Raw genomic sequence first — 24,677 nt, forward strand, 5'->3', positions numbered from 1 at the left:
ATATCTTTATAGGTACCATAAATGTGTTAAGTAGCATGTAGTATTTTGAAGATCAGATCGACCCAACATTGCTATGGTGATTCAAATTGAAATGATATGGATAATTGTATAACACATAAACATTTAATCTATTTTCTATACTTTTGGTTTATCAACAAAACAACAATTATTATCAGACTTGCCTACACTTCCGTGGAGTCTGAACTGACTCTATCCTACGAAAGACCGGCGGGGACATTTCAACTCCTTAAATTCTCGGGTTCATCTTCAAGAATTCACAGCTTCATAAATTCACGACTTCAATGTAGCCTACAAAAATGATTTTAACTTCATGAGTTCAAGATTTCGAAGCTGAAACAGGAATTTGTGAATTTGAAATGTCCCCACCGGTCTGTCGTACTATTTTGTTAAGTGGACAAATTTAGTTTTAATTTTGATACGGGCAGGTTTAAAAATGGAAACTGGACAAATCTATTGAGATAATTTAGCAGGCTTAGTGTTGAAATGTTATATGTGTTAGAGCTATTTGTATACTATTGTAAAAAATATCACTATACGTTTAACAGATACCATTGTAATTAGATCAATTAAATAATCTAAAAACGGTACAAATAGATACTTAAAGTGATGATCTGTTAACAAATTGAAGAAGTGCTAACGAGAAGCACTTGACGGCATTAAATAAATTTCCGATGACATGAAACATGGAGTAAAAGTTGAGTTAAATGTCAATCAATACCGCGTGATAAATCTCTGCTTACTAATCATACATCAGTATATGATATGAACGCTGTTACAGTCACTTCCTGTCGCAAAGTTACCGATCTCGTCTGCAAACCGTTGTCGTCTGCCGGTGAAGATAATTAGTTAAACTATCGTCAAATGATATTGCTCTTGTTACTTTCATCAATAAATATGCTTTGTCACAACGTTTATATATATATATTTCATCGCGTTCTGTTGCCTTGGTGTTCCGATATTCAATTTCTCCAATTTCTCTATGGTTATAAATGAATATAGTAGCAAACGTCGTTACATTGGATTGCCATATATGAGAATCATAGAAAATTCTGCAAAAGTGAGGTGTATTCTATACTTCATTGGAATTGAACGTGCAGGATTTTCTAGAACGTGAAAGAACGCAAAAGATGAAGAACTAAAGGTAAGTTTCTTTTTCTCCTTTTGTCAACTTTGTGCTTATTTATTTATTTTTTGTATTTTTTCCTTGTTTGTTTGTTTTCATTTCATAGTGTTTTATGTCTTGCTTTAAATGTTTAACAATAATCTTTAAAGGCAATCATTTATTAAATGTTAAGGGTGATAATGGATGTTTTCTTTTTTATTATAAAGAAATGGTACATAAATAGAATACATAGATCTACTCTAATATTTTCAGATGTTGCGCTGACATTTTTTCATATACACTTTCGTATTTTATTTTAACATTTAATTCACCCATTATCTAAAGCTAAACATAAATATTGGATTGCATTTTATCAAATACGTTACTAGTACATATTAACTTTAATTTTGTATTACTACAATTATTATAAATTTGTTGAAAAACTTTTTTTTTCTTTTTCACTGGATTGACCTTTTGTAATGTAGGGGCCAAGGATGACGCCTATAAGAAAACATTTTTTTAAAATACCTTTAAAGAGAGAACAAATACACATACATAGGGAGTTGATCTAAATTCAAACTCTACCACAAAGCATTCAAATTTACCGCTAAACAGTTTCTCACTGGCTAGTTTTCTTTTATTGTACTTACTATACCACGCCCTTAACGAGAAGAATCTAAATTTAAATAAAAAAACAAAACAACAACAACAACAACAACAAACAACAAAAAACATCACATCGGCTTTTCTTCTTTATTTTACACAATACACAATCCACCGCTTTTCTTGCCTTTTATGGATCATATTCGGTTGGAATATTTATATGTATTTCAACGTATACATTGAATGGAAATTGTCAAAAAGTACACTGATTGTATTCTATCATTTTATTTTTCCTATTGAATTAAAATGTTCCGAAATCAGTATCACAATAGTTCATGTTCATTCAACGTTTTCAAATCGGTAAAAAACAAATTAACTCGGTTAAGAATCAATGATCTTTGCAAACTTATTTTTCTTCTGCATAGAAAAAAATAATTTCCTGAGTCAGCTATTGAAAACATAGAAACTTTTCCCGACAAATTAGCCGTTGCACTTTTACAGTTTATCAAAATAATTACTTTATTTTTTTAGATGTTCATAACAACATTTGTATAGAGATAGCCCGCATTTGTATTCTTAGATAATATTAGTTGTAGAAAACTCCTACAGTTAAGGTGAACTTTTGTCAAAGAATATGAGGGCTATTTTCTTTTATCATGTAAACACGCTATTCAAACTTTTATCTAAAAAGGTTCTAAACAGTATGAAAAATATATGCTTTAGTAAAAGAATCGTTTTAACTGTAGGTATATTTTACAAATTAAGTTTAAACTATATCATTATACTTGTTTTTTTAATGTATAGTGCTGGGGACTAATTGTAAAATTTGGTGTATTGCTTATTTTAATATATTATGATATCTGGTTTGATAGAATTTCTGAAATTAAGCAATTATCGATAATTTGCGATCCCCGATATTTTGCAATAATATTATATAATATGCTATACCGATATATTGCATTTTGGTATATACTTTGTATTGCGATATTCGATATATTGCATTTTGGTTTACTTTGCAATATTCGATATACATGTATTGCATTTTGTATATATTGCAATATCCGGTACATTGCATTTGTGTATATATTGCAATATCCGAAATATTGCATTTGGTATATATTGAAATATCCGACATATTACATTTTGATATATATTGCGATATCCCATACATTGCATTTTGGAATATATTGCGATATCCGATATATTGCATTTTGGTATATATTGAATAACCAAAATATTGTATTTCTTTTATATTGCGAAATCCGATTTATTGCATCTTGGTGTACAAGTTAGTCAAAGACAAGCTGCAATTTAATCTGCTGAACATCTACAATTCAGTCGAATATCATTCATTATATAATTTCGTCTTAAAAAATTCTATAATTTTGTCTGATTAAATTCTATAATTATGGCTAATATGTACAGTTAAGTCTGATATTAAACTAATAATATAAAATCTATAAAATATTCAATTTAGTATAAAAACACGATTTACAAGCTAGTTGAATATAAATTTAAAAACTTGTGTAATGAATCGCCAATACCTAGTTCATTATTCAAAAAGTAATTTGAAAAATTACTATTATTATCTTTATTCAAAAAATAAATAATTCCAACACTGAAATGTTTATTTTTGACTGGAAAACAAAACAATTAACAACAATGATGGTAAAAAGTAGGGAAAGATAGAGAAAAGAAAAGATTTGACAAATGTAAATTTTGTTAGTTTTCATTTTGGGAAGAGATAGCTAGAAGGAAATGCTGAATTGACAAGTGCTTTTTAAGGTAAATTTAGGGGCGAAATTCAGACTCATTCAGCCATTCCTCTCTCTAAAATATTTGTTTGTCAACGATATCTGAAAAAAAAATCCCCTGACAAATTAAAAAAAAAAAGTCATATCGTAAATTAGGACGTAGAGGGGCATACCATTTTGAACAGATAAAGGTTTTGCACAACAATTTCGCGATTTTAGCTTTCCCACCCTCCGCAATGCAAGTCTCCCTCTCCATGGGTTCTACCACCATTCCCTTTAAAGGTTGCGATGGTTCATTTTTTCGTATTTTTCTTTTTTCTATCTGTCCTTATCAATGATGTACTTTTAATCGCCATTCTCCTTCGCATATACTTACTGAACCACTGTATGAAGGAGAGCAGTATTGTCATATGTTTATGGTGGCTGATTTGGTACATTGCGCATTGCGTTGTCGATAGCGAAAACGCAACCTATATCGTTATCGCCTTGTCGCTAGCTGGAACACGACAAAACGCCAAACGCCAAACGGCGCTTGTCGCGCTCTCGTCTTATCGTCCTGTCTTTAGCGAAGCACGCCAAACGGCACGTTGTCGTGCAGCGCGTTGTCGCCTGTCGCTTGGCTTATAAGCCTTCCCTCCAATTTGAACCGAGCGACAATGTGACATCGCGACAACACGCCTCACGACAACGCGCCGTTTGACGTACATTGTTAGAGACATGACGACAAGACGAAAGTCCGACAACGCGCCGCGCCGTTTGGCGCTTTGTCCTTACGCCAACACGACGCACAAAAGCGTCCGAAATCAGCCACTTTAGCATTGTCATATGTTAATTGGTTATCAATCAGTTGGCATTTGTAAATAATTTGTCTGCGGAGCATATAGTTTTGGTTCAACTTAGAGAATTCCTGTCATAAGTATGCTTAAGTGTAGAATTGTGTCTAAAGACACATTCCTTTTTATTTTCTTATTGTTTTACCCGTTATTACTGTAAGATCGCCATAGTTTAAAAGAGCACATGGCATTCTACTTAAAATGTTAATTTTGTGATTTGGTTAAAATGTTCAACTTTTAACACATTAAAGTTGTTACAATGGAATGACTGGATATATTTGCATTTTGTTCTACATGTATATATCTGTGTCTGGGATGCGTCTCATCCCCTCTTATCTAATTTCATCCTACCTGATTTCCTCTCCGCTCCGCCCTCATCTCCCTTACCCAACGGTCCCCCGCTCACCTTGAGATATTTTAAAAGAACACATCAACAATCGTACAAAAAAGAATATATTGAATGCTCAATTTAAGTTACAGCATTGTCAGGTGGGCAATAAACATTTCCACATTCATTTCCTGAACTATACCTCAAAATATACCATGCTATTTTGTTGCAATAAGTCTGTAACAATCAATAAAAACTTTATATAGTTTTGTGAGAAGTTAGCAGTTAACAGTGAGCTAAGCAAAAAGGCATTACGATTTATAAAGGGAAATAAATGATCTGCTGTTATGCTCAGCTGGGTAAGCAATCTAGCAAAGCATTCCAAAATAAAGTGTAGAAATGCTTTGCTGGTATGCTCAGCTTGGTAATCAACCTAGCAGGCCATTCCTAAATAGAATGTAAAAATGCTCTGCTGTTATACTCAGCTGGCTAGGCAATCTAGCGGGGCATTCTAAAATATAGCGTAAAATGCTCTGCTGGTATGCTCAGCTGGCTAAGCAATCTAGCGGGGCATTCCAAAATATAGTGCAAAAAAATGCTTTGCTGGTATGCTCAGCTGGCTAAGCAATCAAGCGGGACATTCCAAAATATAGTGTACAAAATGATCTGCTGGTATGCTCAGCTGGCTAAGCTATCTAGCAGGGCATTCCAAAATATAGTGTAAAAATACTCTGCTGGTCTGCTCAGCTGGCTAAGCAATCAAGCGAGACATTCCAAAATATAGTGTACAAAATGATCTGCTGGTATGCTCAGCTGGCTAAGCAATCTAGCAGGGCATTCCTAAATATGGCGTAAAAATACTCTGCTGTTATACCTAGCTGGCTAGGCAATCTAGCGGGGCATACCAAAATAAAGTGTAAAAAGCTCTGCTGTTATGCTCAGCTGGCTAAGCAATCTAGCAGGGTATTCCAAAATATAGTGTAAAATACTCTGCTGGTCTGCTCAGCTGTTTAAGCAATCTAGCGGTACATTCCAAAATAAAGTGTAAAAAGCTCTGCTGTAATGCTCAGCTGGCTAGGCAATCTAGCAGGGTATTCCAAAATATAGTGTAAAAATGCTGTTATACTCAGCTGGCTAAGCAATCTAGCGGGACATTCCTAAATATAGTGTAAAAATGCTTAGCTGTTACGCTCAGCTGGCTAAGCAATCTAGCGGGACATTCCATAATATAGTGTAAAAATGCTCTGCTGTTATGATCAGCTGGCTAAGCAATTTAGCGGGGCATTCCAAAATAGAATGTAAAAATGCTCTGCTGTTATGCTCAGCTGGCTAAGCAATCAAGCGGGGCATTCCAAAATACAGTGTAAAAATACTCTGCTGGTATGCTCAGATGGCTAAGCAATCTAGCGGGACATTCCAAAATAAAGTGTAAAAAGCTCTGCTGTAATGCTCAGCTGGCTAAGCAATCAAGCGGGGCATTCCAAAAGACAGTGTAAAAATACTCTGCTATTATGCTCAGCTGGCTAAGCAATCTAGCAGGGCATTCCTAAATATAGTGTTAAAATGCTCAGCTGGCTAGGCAATCCAGCAAAGCATTCTGAAAATTAGTGTAAAAGTGCCGGAATGCTGAGCTGTCTATGCAAACTAGCAGGGCATTCTTAAATAAAGTATAAATTTCGTTGGTCTGCAACTGATTACATGTATATTGAAGGGGCAATTTCAGTTACAGCATGGTCAGGTGGGCAATTAACATCTCCACATTCATCCAATTGAACTATACCTCAAAATATACCATGCTATTTTGTTGCAATAGGTCTGTAACTATCAATAAAAACTATGATATGTTGACAATGGTCCGTGCGTTTTGATGCTAAGCAACGTAATTAAAATATATTACAAGAGACGTAAAAACAGAATAAAAACCAGAAAAAGGGACGCTATAATCTTGCGATGTCACGCTGTGTTTCTTGTATTAATTGCATTTTGTAATACAACACTTTTGGGATACAAAGCTCTTCATAATCATTAGACATACTTTTTATTATTAGGGCAAAACTTGTACAGTTAAACATAAGAAAACAAATCAGAAATATTTTTTTTTCTGGTTACTGTGTAAAGAAATGAATGCGATGCATGCATAATAGTACTCTTGAACAAACAAAGATTTTGATTCGTTTATATTTCATAATTACATATTTAATGGAAGAGTTCATTTATATTGCATAAATACATTTTTAATGGACGAGCATCCAACTTTTGTTGTAAAATATTGTAGGCTATACAAGCAAATATATGCTTAAAAAGATATATTTTTTTTAGAAACGTGAAGATGCACGTATCAATTTAACAAATAAACAATATACTTACAACATGTAGATTTTCTCAAACCTTAAACAACCAGAAAATAAAATTATGCATGACTTGCGCAAAATAATGTGAGGGTTTAACACTTTGTCACATTAAAAATAATGAAATATCTTAAAAGATATGGACAAAAATTATTACCTTGAGCTGCTCTTTGTTGTCGTTATCTGCCCCATGCAGATGACAATAAGCCACTTGGTATAGACACCGTAATCCATATATGGTAAATATAAATTTTTAAAAATAAAATCTCTAAAATGAGATACCATTTTCTAAAGATCTGTTGTTATGGCAACATACTATAGAAACGCATTCTACAACTCTTATTATGCAAGATTTGTGCATATTAATATGATACGTTTGACATTTCATTAAAGACATGATTATTGAAATTAATTGTGTTCTTTTATCAGCCAACAATGCAATGTTTGATACGTAAAAGATTGCTCGCAAATATTGTTGCCCACGGCAACTGTTCTGTTTTAATGGCTTCAGCAGAACTTTGCTTTTATACTTGCCTATATGTAGAAGTATCCTTGTAGATTTTATTTTTCTGTCAGGGTTGCGCAAACTCTGAAGAGATCATATGGCGAACTTCCAGCTAGACCCCAGTTGCCCGACTGTGCCTTATTTCTGACACAAACAGGTACTAGCATATCACCCTCATTTACACGATTCTAAGTCCCTGACGGGATTTGAACACACAGCCGTTAAATTACCGTCTAGACCTATAAGTTACAACACTGGATATGTTTATTATGCTATGTTTGCGAGTTTGTTCGACATGTAGCGAACAACCATTTACGTTACCTAAATGCATAGTAAATGAATGCCAAAAGTAACGAATGGCTTAATATGCTTATAAAACGAATATCACGTTTATATCAATTCATTTCGACATGACAAGCTAATCCACTCGAATTCATCTTGATTATCCCGAGTACTTAGACATACATGTATTTATATTTGAATACAAAGCAAAACAAAATTTGACATTTTATCAATACTGAATATCAAATATTTTGTTAAATACATATATAGATAAATATAGATATGGCAGAACTTATTAATATTATTTTCAAAGTGCAAGGGACATAACTCTTCCAAAAATCATTGAACCATGACCAGATTCGAACTTTGCAATAGGATATATTTTGTTTGTCATATAAAAACTGACAGTACCCTACTCATTGACGTCATGGATATTCGTGTATGACGTCATGACAACGTTAACCAATCAAAATTGGAATTGTTGCAAATTTGCATCAATTTTACTTCCTTTGACGAGCGTGTTTACATCAAAATCAGATTTTATTTTTAAATTAAACACAAAACATAAACAATTTGTGTCTAAAATTCATTCATCGATGTATTTTAATCTTCTCTTAGAGATGAATTTAGCGATTTATTATTCTTTAGAGATACAAATTCATTTAAAGAGTCTCTTTTTATTATACTTTTACGCCTTGTTTAGATTACTATTGAAACTTTCATTTTCCTAGACGGACGGAATAACGCTTATTCCGTGAAGTATTTATTTGATGCTTTGATTTAAGTCGATTCTATTGTAAACATATAGGAATGTTGATTTAAGAAACATAACATGTTAGTTTGTCCCTTGATACTAGTTTCAAAACAAATGAGCCGCGTTACGACAAAACCAACATAATGGGTTTGCGACCAGCATGGATCCAGACCAGCCTGCGCATCCGCGCAGTCTGATCAGGATCCATGCTGTTCGCTATCAGTTTCTCTACTTGTAAAAGAGTTGGTAAGCGAACATCATGGATCCTGATCAGACTGCGCGGAAGCGCAGGCTGGTCTGGATCCATGCTGGTCGCAAACGCATTATGTTGGTTTTGTCGTGCAATGGCTCAATTATCACGGCGGGTTGTCCACCTAATCGGCTTTTTCTGGATAACAAACTGGCCATTACTATTTTCTCCGCAATTGACCGACTCCTAATCCTTGTTGATTCCGATTGTCAGCTGTAAAAGACAAACGGTCATTAGACTCAATATGAGAGATCACCTCTGATCAAGCCCGTCTTGATTCCGTTATCAGCGGTAAAAGACAAACGGTCTGAGAGATCACCTCTCATCAAACCGACGGCTATTCCTGGATTTCAAATCCATTGTTCTCCCTATTATGCTAAGCGGGTGAACGAAAGTGTACAAAGATTGTGGAAATATTTTCGTTTTGTATCATTATTTTAATTGTTTCAAATATGATTGTGATTACACAGAGTGTTTAGGTATGAAAGGACATATTGCGCTCCTTGTGGTTGACGAGTTGCCTTTACAGGTTGAGGCATCAAAAAGGCAGCCACCGTTTAAACCTGATTGATGGTAAGAGGAGGCTTAATGGGTGTTCCTTTACGTTTTTAACACCCGAATTTTGCCAAAATCATCTGTCCTGTTTCGGCGCCATATGACTTAGATTGTGTTGGTGTGCCGTAAAACCAAACAAATGACAAGAGGTTACATAGCAGTTGACGCCTGCAATATGTTACGATGACGCTAAGATAATTAACAATTCTTATAGTTCCATCGTAAGAATATTAACATAGCTATCTGAAAGAAAGCCAATGCTTAATACTTTACTTTTGGTACTGAATACGTAAATAATATCAGAATAGAGATTCTGTTTACTGATACTTTTTTCTTTTAAATTGTCACATTCATTTGAGCCGCGTTACGACAAAACCAACATAGTGCGTTTGCGACCAGCGTGGATCCAGACGAGCCTGCGCAACCGCACAGTCTGATCAGGATCCATGCTGTTCGCTTACAAACCCTATAACAAGTAGAGAAACTGATAGCGAACAGCATGGATCCTGATCAGACTGCTCGGATGCGCAGGCTGGTCTGGATCCATGCTGGTCGCAAACGCACTACATGTGTATGTTGGTTTTGTCGTGACGCGGCTCATTTGTATCTGCTATACCTTATGAATTCATTCTCTGATAAACACGACTTTGAGAAAATTTAATCAGAAACGTAACCCTAAATCATTTCTAGAGAAATTTTCTTGCTCGAAGAATCGTAAATTATTTTATGATGACAAATATGATTTCTATTCAACTATATTACCTGGCAAGTTTTATTTAGACACACTGAATGATATTATGATTGTAAAAGCGACTTTTTTTATACTTTGAAATATTTGCTAACGAGATAAAACAGCTAGAAGTTTATCCTTCAGTCTTAAATTTCGCCATTTAAACCGTGTTTTCAGCATTCCAAATTCAAGCTGCCAAGTCAGCTTCTAGGGGGAGAGTAATTCTATTGAGTACCCGCAAATGCAAACCGGTTATTGCTTTTTAATTGTCTCCATTAGCATCTTACCCACTCCATTTATAAACTTTATATGCATAAAAGTATTTATAAATATTCATAATAATTAAAAAATTCTAAATAGTAAGACTATTTTAAAGCTGCATGCCTCCAGATGAGCCAAAATATTTCAAGAAAATAAAACTTGAGAAAAATGTATTGAGGTTTTATGAAAAGTAAAAAGACTAAAGATAAAAGTAATAATTTCCATGTTATTTGCGATTGATGGCCAATTTTTCAGTAATTTTCACCACATTTCTACTGCGTTACTAACGCAGTAAGGGTTAATTTTGCATATTTTGACATCTTTTTTTGTAATTTACATTGGTTGTAAGTACCAGCTTAACAATATTTTACTTTTGAATACATTTTCAAAATTTTCACGAACATTAGCAGAAATCTGGAGGCGTGCTGCTTTAAAAATTCAAGTGATGAACGTCAGATTTAGACATTTTGTACATACACACATAACTTAAAATGTTTCTAAATACATGTATGCATATTGACGAATGAACAACCAGACATAGCTCAACATAGGTGCAACATAGCTCCGCTAATTTTATTATTAAAATATGATTAATACAAGGGTATAAAATTATTAAATGAAACCGCGTCAACGGAACAAAAACCAACATAGTGGTTTTTGCCCGATCAGCCAAGGATCCAGACCAGGCCTGCGGGCATACCGCGCAGCCCTGATCAGGATCCATATGCTGTTCGCCTATCAAGTTTCTCTAAACTTGGTTATAGGGTTTGTAAGCGAACAGCATGGATCGTGATCAGACTGCGCGGATGCAAACGCATTACGTTGGTTTTGTCGTGACGCGGCTCAAATATCAATACAAGTATGAAATTATAAAAACGTGAAGTGCTTTTGTTTTTATTTGTTAGCCCATCCGGAGTAGCTGCATGCCTCCAGATGAGCCAAAATGTTCCAGGAAAATCAACCTTGTGAAAAATGTTCTAAGATTTTAAGAATAGTAAAAATATTCACAATTCAAAATATTTTCATGCTGTATGCAAGTAATGACTGAATTTGAAGTATTTTTCACCATATATCTACTACGTTACTAACGCACTAAGGACTATTTTTGCATATTTTGACCTCTTTTGATAATTTTCAAGCGTTGTAATTGCTGTTTGCAATGTAATTTTTTTTCTTTGTTCATTTTACAATATTTTACCTTTAAATACAGTGTAAAAATTTTCTTGAAAAGAAGTATGAATCTGGAGGCGTGCTGTTTTAAAATGTTACTATGAACCAGCTGAAAACAACAACAACAACAACAACACATAAGAAAGCAAAAGAAATAAGAACCCTATCGAGCTTCATATAAACCAACGTATAATCTTTCAAAGATTTCTATTGATGTTTAAAAAATCATACAATTCTGTTGTATCATATGGCACCTTTATATAAAATCTTATTGAAGATGAAAACTTTGCATTATCTCTTTAATAGACTTTTTAATGTAACTGAATTGTTTCATGTATTGTGAGGTACAGTTCACCCAACATAAAGTCATTCATGCATTATAAACAATATCAAAAAAGTACATATCATAAAACCCTGTAATATAAACGCCGGAAATAATTATAAAAAGTATTCAATATCACGCATCAATTTACCTTAAAAAAGTTTTCGCTAGTTTTCATAGCAAGCACGTATTTGTATTTCAAACCTGAAAAGCTCTATGGATTCTCTAAAGTTATCCTGATTTTACTTATATCACGATATTTTACAGGTTAAAGGCATGATGTTGCTTAGGAAAGTATGTAGGTAAAATGAGACTTTTGACTGACATTTAAAGGCTTCTGTATAACAAATAGGACAACAACTAACTAGTTTATGTGCCTTATTTAAGACACTATCTTTCTAGGAAAAGTCACTGGGTTTAAAAACAATTTATGACATAGTCACCCGAAACAAGAAAGTAAGGGAGTGTCAATATATTGTTTTTAAATTATATTTTTTTTAAAGGCTTTCGTTGTTCATAATAATAATTGGCAAAATTTTTGCGAAATTCACTAACCCGATCTCTTCAAGTGGCGGAAGGTCTTTGACATATACGGTCCGTCGCCGGTGATGACCGAAAATGGCCAGGTGGGGTTCGATCCCCGTGAGATTGCTTTGGTAGTTTTAGCGCGCGAGGAAATAATCTAAGTTGCGGGTTTAACTTCTCCAGGAAAGATGGGTTAGGAATATGACTGAAATACTGTTGGGAAAAGGCGTAAAATGAAACAAACAAACAAACAAAACACAGTGTTATCGTAAAGATTTTAAGATGATGAATTTCAAATGCTCTCTATCCTTGCTTGAAATATACTTTATATCGATAGCAGTTTTGAGATTATTATTGCATTTTGATTTACATAATTTGTTACAATGGCGTCTTAATATTTTTGATATGACAGTTATTTTACATACAAGTTCTGTTCGAGGAAAACTAATGCAAAATTACAATAATGTTACAGAACAAAATTCATTTTATGTTAACGAATCATTAGTAAAAAGATGAGCCACAACGTTACACTTGTAGATATAGGTGATTTCTTTGATGAAGCCGACAAAATCGATAGATATTTGAGATTTTAATTTTCTATCGTTTATTAGAAACTTGAGTGCATACGGATGAGATTTTTATATTGAAAATGTCAAAGTTTGTCTGTATCAAAATGACAATGTAGTAAAATTTTAATGAGCCATTTTGATCATGATATAAAAAGCAGTCTAACTTGCGAAAGTCTAGGTAACTTTTAAAGGCACGTTATGCCTCAGAAATTCATATGTCTTAAATTCTTCAGAAATGTCAAACATGTGTTAAATCATGTTTGATCATGAACTTAGAGCATGAAAGATGTTTAACTACCGAAGACATAGCGCTGAACATGTAGTAATCTGGCGTAAATGTAGAAAAATGTAAACGAAGTAGTAATTTGACTTCCATACAAAATTATAATTCACTATAATTATACCAATTACTTACTTAACAAAATCAGTTAAAGACAGTTTATGGATATGGCAAATGAGTATTTTTTGGAAACTGTAAAAAGATACATAAAAACCCCAACAAAGTAACAACAAAACCATACTAGTTGAGAAAAAATAATAGCATTTTTGAGGCATAATTAGCCTTTAAAACAGTTTTTTATTGTCTGGTCATATAATGTGATTACGCGCCTACGTGTTTACTTTTTTTATATACATGTGCATTTTTCTTCTGAACCAATGAAGTAATTACCATGACAACGAATGTAAGCCATGTTAAGAGACGGATCTTTATTACTTTATCTGTGCGGTATTTAATTAAAAATCAATTAAGTCTCACGATATGACAGTGACGAGTCTGATACCGCGCTTCTTTAAAATTAATGTATGATAACTTCATTGATAAGATACCTTGATTTCGTACGAACTCATGACAATTGAAGTAAAAATAAAATGTATGGAGTATCTTGATTTCGTCGTATGAATTTATGAAATTTGAAAAAATATGTATTATGTACGAATTCATGAAATTTGAAGTATAAAAATAATTCCTATGAATTAATGAAATTTGAAAAAATATATGTATGAAATATCTCGACTTCATGTAAATTCATGAAATTTGAACTAAAGAATATGCGTTTTCATTTGAATTCATTAAATTCATTAAATTAACCTGTTGAATTTCCAAAACGGACTTGTCGATCTCCTTTTTTTGTGACATAAACATTATCAAGTTTGGTAAAGTCAAGTTAAAAATTTGAAGTTTTTCATCCAACAGTATAGAACCTATGTCCGAGGTAAAGAAATTCTCTGTGATCAAACTCAGACCTTCAGTATTTGATTCACCAGAAACTGCCACAGGATGTACACTGATCATTGAATTTTATTTGTATGTTTTACTTTAGAATGAAAAAAAAAACAACAAAAAACATTTGCTAGATTTAAATACAAATGAAACATTCGAAAGTATAATAATTTAATGTGCCAATCAAAATCCAATGCAGTAAATCAGATAAGATGCAATTAAAGTTTTCAACCTTTTTGTTTGCATTTTATTCTTGGAAAGTATCCTATAATTTGAAATGTTATGGACGAATAATTAAATATTTTAGAAGTTAACAAATCATTTGTTTTCCCTACTGATAAAAACCCATTCGGAAGGAGCTATAATTTACAAACATTTCATTTCCAATCCGTTCTTTCAAATTATGGTGTAACACGCTATTTAGACAGAAAACAGAGTCGTAACTCATCTTTTATTTTCAACAAATACTGCATGAAATTTATTAATGTGTTATAACGCTTAAAACAATACATATATCATATAGCATGAAGTTTCTTGATGTTTTTCAATGCTTAATGAAGCATGGGTCTATTAGCATTGAACATTTTAGATGTGTTGCAATGCTTAACGAAACATAGGTCGACTTGCATGAACATCTTTGGTGTTATTTAACGCGTAAATAAAACGATAGGTTATAAACTGGAAAAAACAACAGCAATAAACAAACAATCAAACAAAAAACAACAAAAACAAAATATTTGATATTGTATTTTTGATGCATAAATCAGGTTTAAGGTCAAATTTCATGAACATATTTATTGCGGAAATAAAACAGAAGCCAATATTCATGTATTGCATGATGTTTAGTAACTCATTTATAAAACAGGAGCCATTACGCGGGGTGTTTCAAATATGAATGAATTGGGTCAATTTTCAGACTTCAGAAGTGCTTAACAAACAGTGCCAAAATAATTATTTCAATCCTCCAAAATACTAACCACCATTGGATATTCAACGTTTTAGTCATTAAATCCATTTTTGAAATGCGTTTTCCTAATCCTTTTGAGGTACACTGTTCAGACACTGGAAAATAGATGAACCGAAATTTTTCTTCCAACAAGGTTTTTTTGAGCCTCGGAATTAGGAAAAGGTCACAAGGGACAAGCTCTTGCGAATAAGGAGGGTGAGGAAGTTCGACAACCTTTCCCTGTTTCAGATATTCTCGTACAATGGCCGCTTTATGTGACAAAGCATTGTCATGCAACAAATTGTCACCACGGAGACCAGATGCTGAAATATATGTATTTATTTTAATTTATAAAGGACATAACCTTGGTAAAACTTGGTATTTACAGATTTACCCTTTGCTTCGTCAATTTGAATAGCAGAACCTTGATTGGTAAAGAAAATTACATACACGAACTTTTTGACGCTTATGGTGCGTTTTGCTATGCAATATCTTTGAATTCCTTTGGTTTCCCATATTTTGTGATGTATCTTTCGCTATGGATCTCATAAAAGTGAACCCACGTAACACATCGCCAGTGATGATATTTGAGAAAGACCGATTGTTGTATATAGGGAACTGTGTCATCAATTGTTTGGAGATTCTTATCCGAGCATGTTTTTGCTCTTTTGTAAGAGGATGGGGTATTGGAGGATCTGGTACTTATCCTTCTCATTTTAAATCACGTCTGAGAATTAAATGAGCGGCTCCTACAGAGATACAACGCATCTTGCATCAGTAGCAATCAAATCCTTTACTTTTTCAACCATTTTTGGCGAAGTTGCAGTTTTCGGACGCCATGCATGAGGTGCATCTTTTATTGAATCCACATCACTTGTAAATTTCTTACACTACCGTGTGACAGATAAAAAAGAAAGTTCATTATTCCCATACGCACGACATATTTCATTAAATAATAATTCCTTTTCGCCTGTATACAAAACATTTAGCGGTTCTTGATATAGGACCGTATTTGGTCAGTGAAGGGAGGGAGACCTTTTCCCAACCATTAAAGCTTTAGTATACACGAGTGGACACGCCCGGCAAACTGTCGCTCCACTTCAAAATTGTGGTGAACGGCAAAACGAGCGAACGGCGAAAAAATACAACTTAAATGAATATCAAAGTGGAGCGACAGTTTGCCGGGCGTGGTAGATAATGTTAATATAATATTGTCAAAGCTAGACTGAATTGATTTACACATTTATTTATCAATTGAGAGCTTACACAGCCATCTATGAGATACATGTACATATTTCGTGCAAAACGTGGTTAATAACGAGATGTTGTCCTAGTTGCATTCATATTTAAACACCCTTCGTATGTGTCAAATTCGTAGATATTAATTTTGACTAAAACAACACATGGGCCCTTCTGCTTAAAGATTCTAGATGCATTGCAATGCAGAATAAGCATGAGTCGATTTACATAAAGTTATCATATATCGTTGGTTATATTTTTCTAGTCCTTCTGGATCATTGAGTCCAGCACTTTCAAGTGTTGAGAATTGAGTACCGCTCAAGCCGGTGCTAGGGGCGTGAGGGATGTTGCAGTTTTTCCATTATCCCTCATGTACAGACTTAATCAAACCGAGTCTGCAATTTTCATGTAATTTTGCTTTTTTTAATGATTTCGAGGGATCACTTTTTCACATATTTGTCTTTGTTCTTTGGCTTTAACTGGTAAACTAGCTTGATATCTCAAATAGATTACGTCTAAGAGCAGTATATCTGCAGCGTAAAATGTAATATGACGGTATACACTTGTTCCTGAGAACACAACTTGTAGGGATATTTATAAAATCAATGTTTTCATTGAATTCATTTTTAATCCCGTCTTGTTTTTATTCATTTTATTAATTTATTGGTCATATTGCGTAGACCACTAATACTTCATTTATAGCAATGTTTTCTTATGTGTCTGTAGGCATTCACTCATTCAGCAACGCCCAACATATTAACATATTCTTAATTGGATTAAACGATATTGGATTTATTAGAAAATAAGAGAGAAAAAAATCGGTACATGTAGATAGTGCAATATAAATTATGGCTTAGGTTCCAAATGGAATAATGCTATTTAGGGGAAGATAAGTTCAAATTAAGATTCTATGTTTCTATATTTAATAAGAATTCGCATTTCTATTTTCCGTACCATGAAACAGGTACAGTATATCAAATACGCCATCTATGTTGAAATATCACGGCCTTGTTTGACATTGAAGGTACTTTGTCTGTAATAAATAATCGAAGCTTTGAGATGCTATTATTTATTACAGTCTTGTGTCTAAGATAAATTTATAACTTATTGATGTTTTGTTAATATTAAAAGATACATGGACACAATTTATGAGAAAGATTTAACAAATTAAAAAAAACATGTAATTACTAGTAATATAAGACGGAGGTCAAATTGCGTGAAATATTTTGATGAACAAACATAAACTGTTTGCATGAAATATCATGAGGTTATCAGACGTTGTTTAGTACAATACTTAATTCTATTTGACGGGTACACAGGTGTGAACATATACTGGACGAGGCGAAGCCGAGTCTGATATAGGGTTTGAAAGGGTGTACGAGTTCAATATAATCAGTATTGTTCACAACAATGTCATATTTTGTGTTAGTTCGACAGAAATTTGTTGCTTCAAGTACAATAAGGAATTGATATAAAATCCTGACCCTAAAAATGAATATGAGACTAGATCGAGTACGATATGCATTTGATATAGATTTTTTGGTCTCTGAAAATCGCAACGAGGCTATATGGGGTATGATAAACATTTGGTATAGATGCTATGGACACTAGAAATAGAAACAAAGCTAAAATCTCGTAGATCAATCACTGACAGTTCATTACTTATATTTTATAAGGTATGAAATGATAAATATTATTAAAATGCTTAACTTTGTATATACTATTCTTCCAATGCTTTTACTGGCCATTGAAATATATTGACACAAGACCTTAAAAGCTTAAAAATTGCCAATACGACAAATATATAATCGTTGTCTTTTGTATCATGATTAAATTGACCTCTAAAATGACAATTCATTCATTGGTTGTTATGGTAACAGACATAAGAAATAATTCATTATTCTGATTATTAAAGATTTGTGCATTTTCATCTGATACAATTGACATTTCTTTAAAGCATAACAATTAAATCTGTTGTACTTTTTTCTCATAGACCTTGTGATTTATTAAAGTACAAACCGGTTGATGCCAACATTATTGCAAATACTATTGTTTTCCATTTGCAACCTATATATATGATGACAAAGCATTTTTCTTCGATAATTATGCATACTGCAGTATTTTGTCGTATATATTGTGTCATATTTTGAAAGGTCATCACACAAAAAACAACGATTTTATTTGTCATATAGGCATATTTTGTTTTCTATGGATGTTATGGTAACATACATTAGAAATATTTCACCACTCTCTATGATTTTGATAACTATTTGTTTTGGACGTGTCTTTATAAAAAGAATTGAAATGTACTGTTCTGTGATTCAATACATTCCAAAAGTTACTTTTATCAGTTTGATACCAATAAACTTTTATACATTATTGTTGTCCATGACAACCTACTCATGTATATTCTGATAAATCGAGGAAGTGTCTGTTTATTTTAGGTGGGGGCTCTTGAAGTTAATAATGATATTTTAGTCACTAAATCTCGGGAAACGCAAAAGCAAGAAAGTTTTCAATGGGACAACAAATTCAGACCCCCTACTGATATTATAAACTGGTGGACAAACTTTTTCGTCCCTTCATGTTTTCGCATTTTCGCAATTTGAGGCGAAGAAGCGAAAATATGACATGGCGTAAATCAGCCACCATATCAGGCAATGTATGGTCTCAAAGAGGATTGTATCACTTAAACCCTATTAAAATCTTAACGTTTGCCGACCCGTTTAATGATTTTGTAATGTACACAAGTTTTAGTCAGTGTAAAAAGGTTCGGAGAATTGTTTTTTTCGGCGTATCTAACGTACAACAATAATATCTGACAAGCTTTATTAATCAGCATCCCTTTCTGTTCTTCAGACCATATCTGAGTTATACAACGAGAACAGAACGTATTTGCTTTCATAAAGTTATTGAAAATAAATGGATCAGTGCCGATGATTCAGTATGCCGGGCATTTATTACTTTAGTTTTGCTTATATTGGATACGTATGCTTTTGAAGGGGGTCACTTCTTACCTGATGCCTACTAGATTTAAAACAAGACCGTGCTGTATGCACTTTTATATCATGCAATTCTATTTTATAAATATGTTCAGTTTCCTAATTCTAGGATATCAAGAGCTTTGATATAACAGTGTGTGAATATCATTTGTGACACTTTTGACTACGCACTCCGACCATAATTATAATAAGTGCAATATGTGGACCTATTTCAAACCAATTCTCGTTGAAACTTCATGCACTGATGGACGAAATGTTTATTAAGATATTAAAGCGGGTTTGACGTTAACAAAACATGGGTCTTATAAGATTTAAGTGAAATTAAATCAACTCTGATAACTTGTATTTAGGCGTCAGGAATGTATATCGCAGGCAGAATTTCGGCGGGAGCTATTCGGGCGCACAGGCTGTTAACTTTAATCTGTGTTGTTTTATAAAATTGGAAAAGTAATGTGATATTAATTAGTTAAATGTGACCTTAGATGGTGATCAGAGACAGTAATACACTGTTGCAGCATTAGACATTTGTTCATTGCCAAAATGCCAGGAGTGAGTATCTAATATGTACTTTTAATTTTCAAAATTATTCTGTGAAGTTTAGATCTGAAATTGTGCGGTTAGTTACTATTCTTATTTCATTTGCATATGGCGTTTTACATCGTATCCATGTTCAATGCATTAATTGCAACTTGATTTCTTATCGATGCCTTAAATGTATTTTTAAAAACAAATTAAAGTTGGCATTGATTCATGTTCTTTGTACTCAAATTGTTATTAAGACACTCAGATGATTATTTAGGTGACTTTTTATATACTGTTATCTAATTATGTATTGTAAATTAATATACTTGAGAAATGAAATACGTGACTTGTTCTCCGGGTTTTAACCTTTTAAGGTTTATTTTTTTTTTATCTATTCTGAAATTAGTTTTGAAATCAATTTTCTTCCAGATGGACTTTTTATGGTATAGGTTGGTTTAATAGTTGTTGCTTACCGATAAGTCTGGTACAATTTCTCTACATTTCGTTACATTTAGTTGATTAGATGATAGAACAAAAACTATATGAAATAGAAGTCAGGTTCATGAGATGACAGACAAAGTCATGGTGGTGTTGATGTTTGGTAGTTTTCACTCCGATCACAGGCGTAGTGCACATTGGAATTTACAGAGCCAGCTGCCACCTGCGTCGTTTGAGGCAGGTGTCATCAGTACTACTAAGTGCAATTTGTTTTCTTTCGAGGAACTGATTAGATTCTGTACATTTCAAGAGCAGACGGATACCCGTGCGAGGGACCGAACACAAAACAACAACAAACGTTTCGGAATGTATTACACCAAAACGTACACATTCTCTATTTTAATAAATAAATTATGCTAGATGTATTGATGGGTTCTGTTCTGTCAAACTTTTGCAAAAAATCAGTTCAAGCGTCTAGGTAATATATTTGTTATGTTGGCGTTAATTGAAATTACGTCCCAAGCGCAGTAAATATTGGCATTGTTGGTATTTTATTTGCACGCGTCTAGCTTCTTTCTATCTAACATTAAATATCGCTTTCACGATTCTGAATACATGATTTACTGTGCCTGAATAACGTTTTATTGAACATATTTGTATATGCAGAAAGTGAGGAGTTTATTATAATATAAAGTATATTCTAGACGTTTATCATTGCATTACATAAAGATCACTGGAATATACTTTTTTACTTATGTTGATCTCTAATTTTTTGTTCTTTGTTAGCGTTAAAGAAACTGGTGTATATACTTTATGGAATCAATTTAAATTGATGAATAAGTTTAAGCACAAATGTTTTTGTATTTTTTTCTAATTTGTACAGTATTAGATAGCTTCGGTATCACAAATTCTCTTCGTTCTGTTGGTTATTCGTTGCTCATCTCTATTGCTCAATTGTTGTCGTGCACACATAAACTGATTGTCATTGTATGTACACGCAAATATTCATTTGAATGTATTTGACCCTACAATTTTAGTTTTGGATTTTATAGAAAATGCGTCTTGCACCAATAAATGGAATTGATATTAGTGAAATTGCCTGGCATTCAGCATGTTCATTTGAATAATTTAAATGTATATTAGACGATTTTTGATAGCGTTTGCTTAGTACACTTGGAAGTAATTTTAGAAATAAGGTGGTGTTATAGAAAATATTAATTTTTCAGTGGCATTACATTAGATGCTCTAGAAAATGAAAGATTAAGATATGAAAGTTATATTCGGCACGACGTCGACCATTTTAATTTGTTCCCGTTCAGTTTGTAATGTATATAGCATGGTTGCTTTGTAGGATATCAAAATTGAAATTCCTGTTTTTAAGTATTATTTATAAGTTTCTTGTGTTTAGCATGATTAATTTTAACATTCCATTTTTGTCAAAATGACTTCTATTTTGCAAGTAAGAACAAATGTTTTGTTCTAATATAGTGAAATAATACAAATAATGATTGCTAAATATCGTTCAATATATGTCTATGATCTAGATTGCTTAAAGAAAATAAATAATATAAAGGACTAACCGGTTAAAGCATAGTACTGACTAAATTCAATAGCTCACATTTGTGTTTTCATCAACTGCAGTTTTTGTATGAGACCCGTGGAAGCAAATACACCAATAGGCAGCTTACAAGAGGAATTATCGACAATGGATATGTATTTCTCGGAAAATTATTGGTTTTTTTCCTTTCTGGGTGTGCGTGTATGTGAATGTGTATGTGTATGCGTATTAAAGATTAAGATTACCCAAGTGTCATTTATAGTTTTGTATAGGGGGCTCTAGACTTTTATTGTTGGATACTAAATCAACATTTTGTTGAAGTAGTTGTAGTCGTCATAGTAAACACAATTTTGCTTTTAATTGTTCTGGTTTTTGGAAATCCTTGTTTTCCTCATTTACTTATTGTCTGAGGATTGTCTTGCCGTTGCTGTCAAACCATCAGGATAGCGTTAGTTTCCTTGAGCAAGATCAACTTTACTATCGCTTTTACTAGTTTGAGGACCGGACTCAGTGCGGTTGTTTCAATAGATACTCTATGCTTCCACACAATTGAACTAAAGTAATTTCGGATAATTAATCAGATTAATCTGTTTGGACGAAATCATGAAGGTTATCTTAAATGTAGTAGACACATATTGTTTGTCCAACCAGATACAAAAAAACAGATGCGTACAAATCCCTAAATTATGCATAGTATTTTTCATCTGCATATTTAGTTAATGGATCGAAAACAAAGATTATGAGATATATTTTAGAAAGTTATGCAATAGATTTTAGAAAAGTTGGCGACCTACTTTACCATTGATTCCATCATTGGATCCTAACTGTTCTAATTGTCTTATCAATCACGTTTTCATAAAGATTTTCACCACCAATTTTGTTTCAAAACTGTCTTATTTATTGTTAAATCTATTGTTTTTCAAGTAAATGTCCAAGTAGATAGCAAATGTGATGTTATCACTACCGTTTATTCTGGAACAATATCTCGCTGAACACAATCAGTGTGTTTTGTGTAGTCTCGTCATGTTTTATGTTTTAAGTCGTTACCAAAAGGCATTAATTAATATCTGTACTGAGATTCTATATGTGTACGTGAACGATTGTGTATATTGTTTCAAAAATTGAGAAGATTGGCAACGCAACTGTGTTGTACCGTACTGAATTTTGCTTTCTTAGTTATAATGGGTTTCGGAATTTTTTAAATGTTCAGTATTTAACTCTAAACTTGAGGCTGTTGTGCTTTGTATATGTACTTTTTGTTTATAGTAACCCCGGTCATGCACTATTGTAATTGGCTGGTTCTTCGGAATCTTTTCTCAAGTATCGTGTTAAGATGAATGCATCCTTTTTTAAACTGCCAAAAAGATTACTGTTTAGTTTATCTAATTGATAATTTCAGGCGGTCTTTCTTTCCTAGTTTTTTTAAATTGACCACCGGCAAGTTTAGTGAGTTATGTGCCTTGCAACGGCAGTCTGTGGTTTGTTCACGTTGTAACGATTGTTGCTTTACGTCTATCATTACATATTTATTGAATAGACCGAACAACGTATGTTTCCATTTCTTTCTTGTAACAAAAGCTTTTTGTACATTGTCTATTATCGTTTCACCAGAAAACGACTTTATGTTAATCTACTAGTTTTTGTAAGAATTGGTCAATGCAATTTCTATATTATTACAATATATCTTTTAAACAGAAGATATTGCACGTTTACCTTATTTAATAGAGTGTACAGCCTACCAGAAAATTAGTTTAAGCAAACACGTTGCATGACCATGTCCAGGCCACATCGGTCATGGCCGTGCATGTTCGCTTTGTCAGTCAGTCATATTTTACAATGATTGAAAGTCTTCCAGATTGAAGTGTTGCTTAGTCATTTGATATAGTTATTTCGCATGATATCGTTATTTTCCATTGTGGTGTGATTGGATAAATTCTTTCCGGTGGAATAATGATTGGAGTTTTGATTTTTGAGTTATTACCTTCCCCGGTATCTTGTTTAGATGGATATTTTGATATTTTGATGTAATTACCTTTTTCAGGAATATCTTTATTCATAAGATTTGGAATTTTATACTTTTGATGTATTACATTTTCGGTATCTTTGACGATTACTAATGTAATTGTATATTTGATGTAATTACTTTTTCCGATATCTTGATTAATAGACTGGGATATTGATTTTGATTGTAATTAACTTTGAGTTATCGTGTGAGGACTGGATATTTGATTATTTTGATTAATTAGTTTTCGATATCTTTGTTGAATTAATCACGAAATATCAGTGATGTCGGACTACTTATCAGAGTAATTGTGTTGATGACTTTCGTTCTGTTTGACGTATCATATTCATGCTTATCTCAATGATTTTACATTTCCCTGTCTTTTCCATCCAAAACCGAGGTTGGGGGGCCCACTGGATTAATTCTAATTTGTTTCACATGTTTGTTCTGTCACAATTATATTTACATACGTTGATAAGAGAAAAAATACGGGTTCTAAAGGCCAAAACACACAAAAAAACGGCGACCTTGACTGTTGCGGCCGGTTTGATTTGGCCTGTTAATGACGGTCTTGAAGCAAGTCGTTCATGCTAGTTCCAGCCTAGGGGATTCACATTTAACAGCGAACTTCATTATTTACAATTCAATTTTTCTTATGGCGGTTATTCATGGCTTTAATGTCTCACGTTGTGCCTTTTACACTTTTGGTTCTTAATTGAAAATGACTCCCAGCATTTAAGGTTATTACGAAGTTACGCAATTGATTGGGTCTTGTTTTTCAATATCAGCAGCCACACATGTAATGGTGGTCCGTTCCAGTGTTGTGATTGCTGTGA

The 24,677-nt window shown here is 33.1% G+C and overlaps 1 protein-coding gene across 1 annotated transcript in view; it reads left to right on the plus strand.

Annotated features, from left to right (window-relative positions):
- Window positions 1-824: 824 nt before the first annotated feature.
- LOC132722069 (transient-receptor-potential-like protein) overlaps window positions 825-24,677 on the plus strand; it is a gene marked incomplete at its 3' end in the record, with an annotated part of 91,085 nt that continues 67,232 nt past the window's right edge. The window contains exon 1 of the mRNA XM_060706491.1: window positions 825-1,162. The remainder of the gene's footprint in view (window positions 1,163-24,677) is intronic.

This window comes from Ruditapes philippinarum, unplaced genomic scaffold, assembly GCF_026571515.1.
Source record: "Ruditapes philippinarum isolate M1 unplaced genomic scaffold, ASM2657151v2 ctg4506_1_1_1_1, whole genome shotgun sequence".
NCBI lineage: Eukaryota > Metazoa > Mollusca > Bivalvia > Venerida > Veneridae > Ruditapes > Ruditapes philippinarum.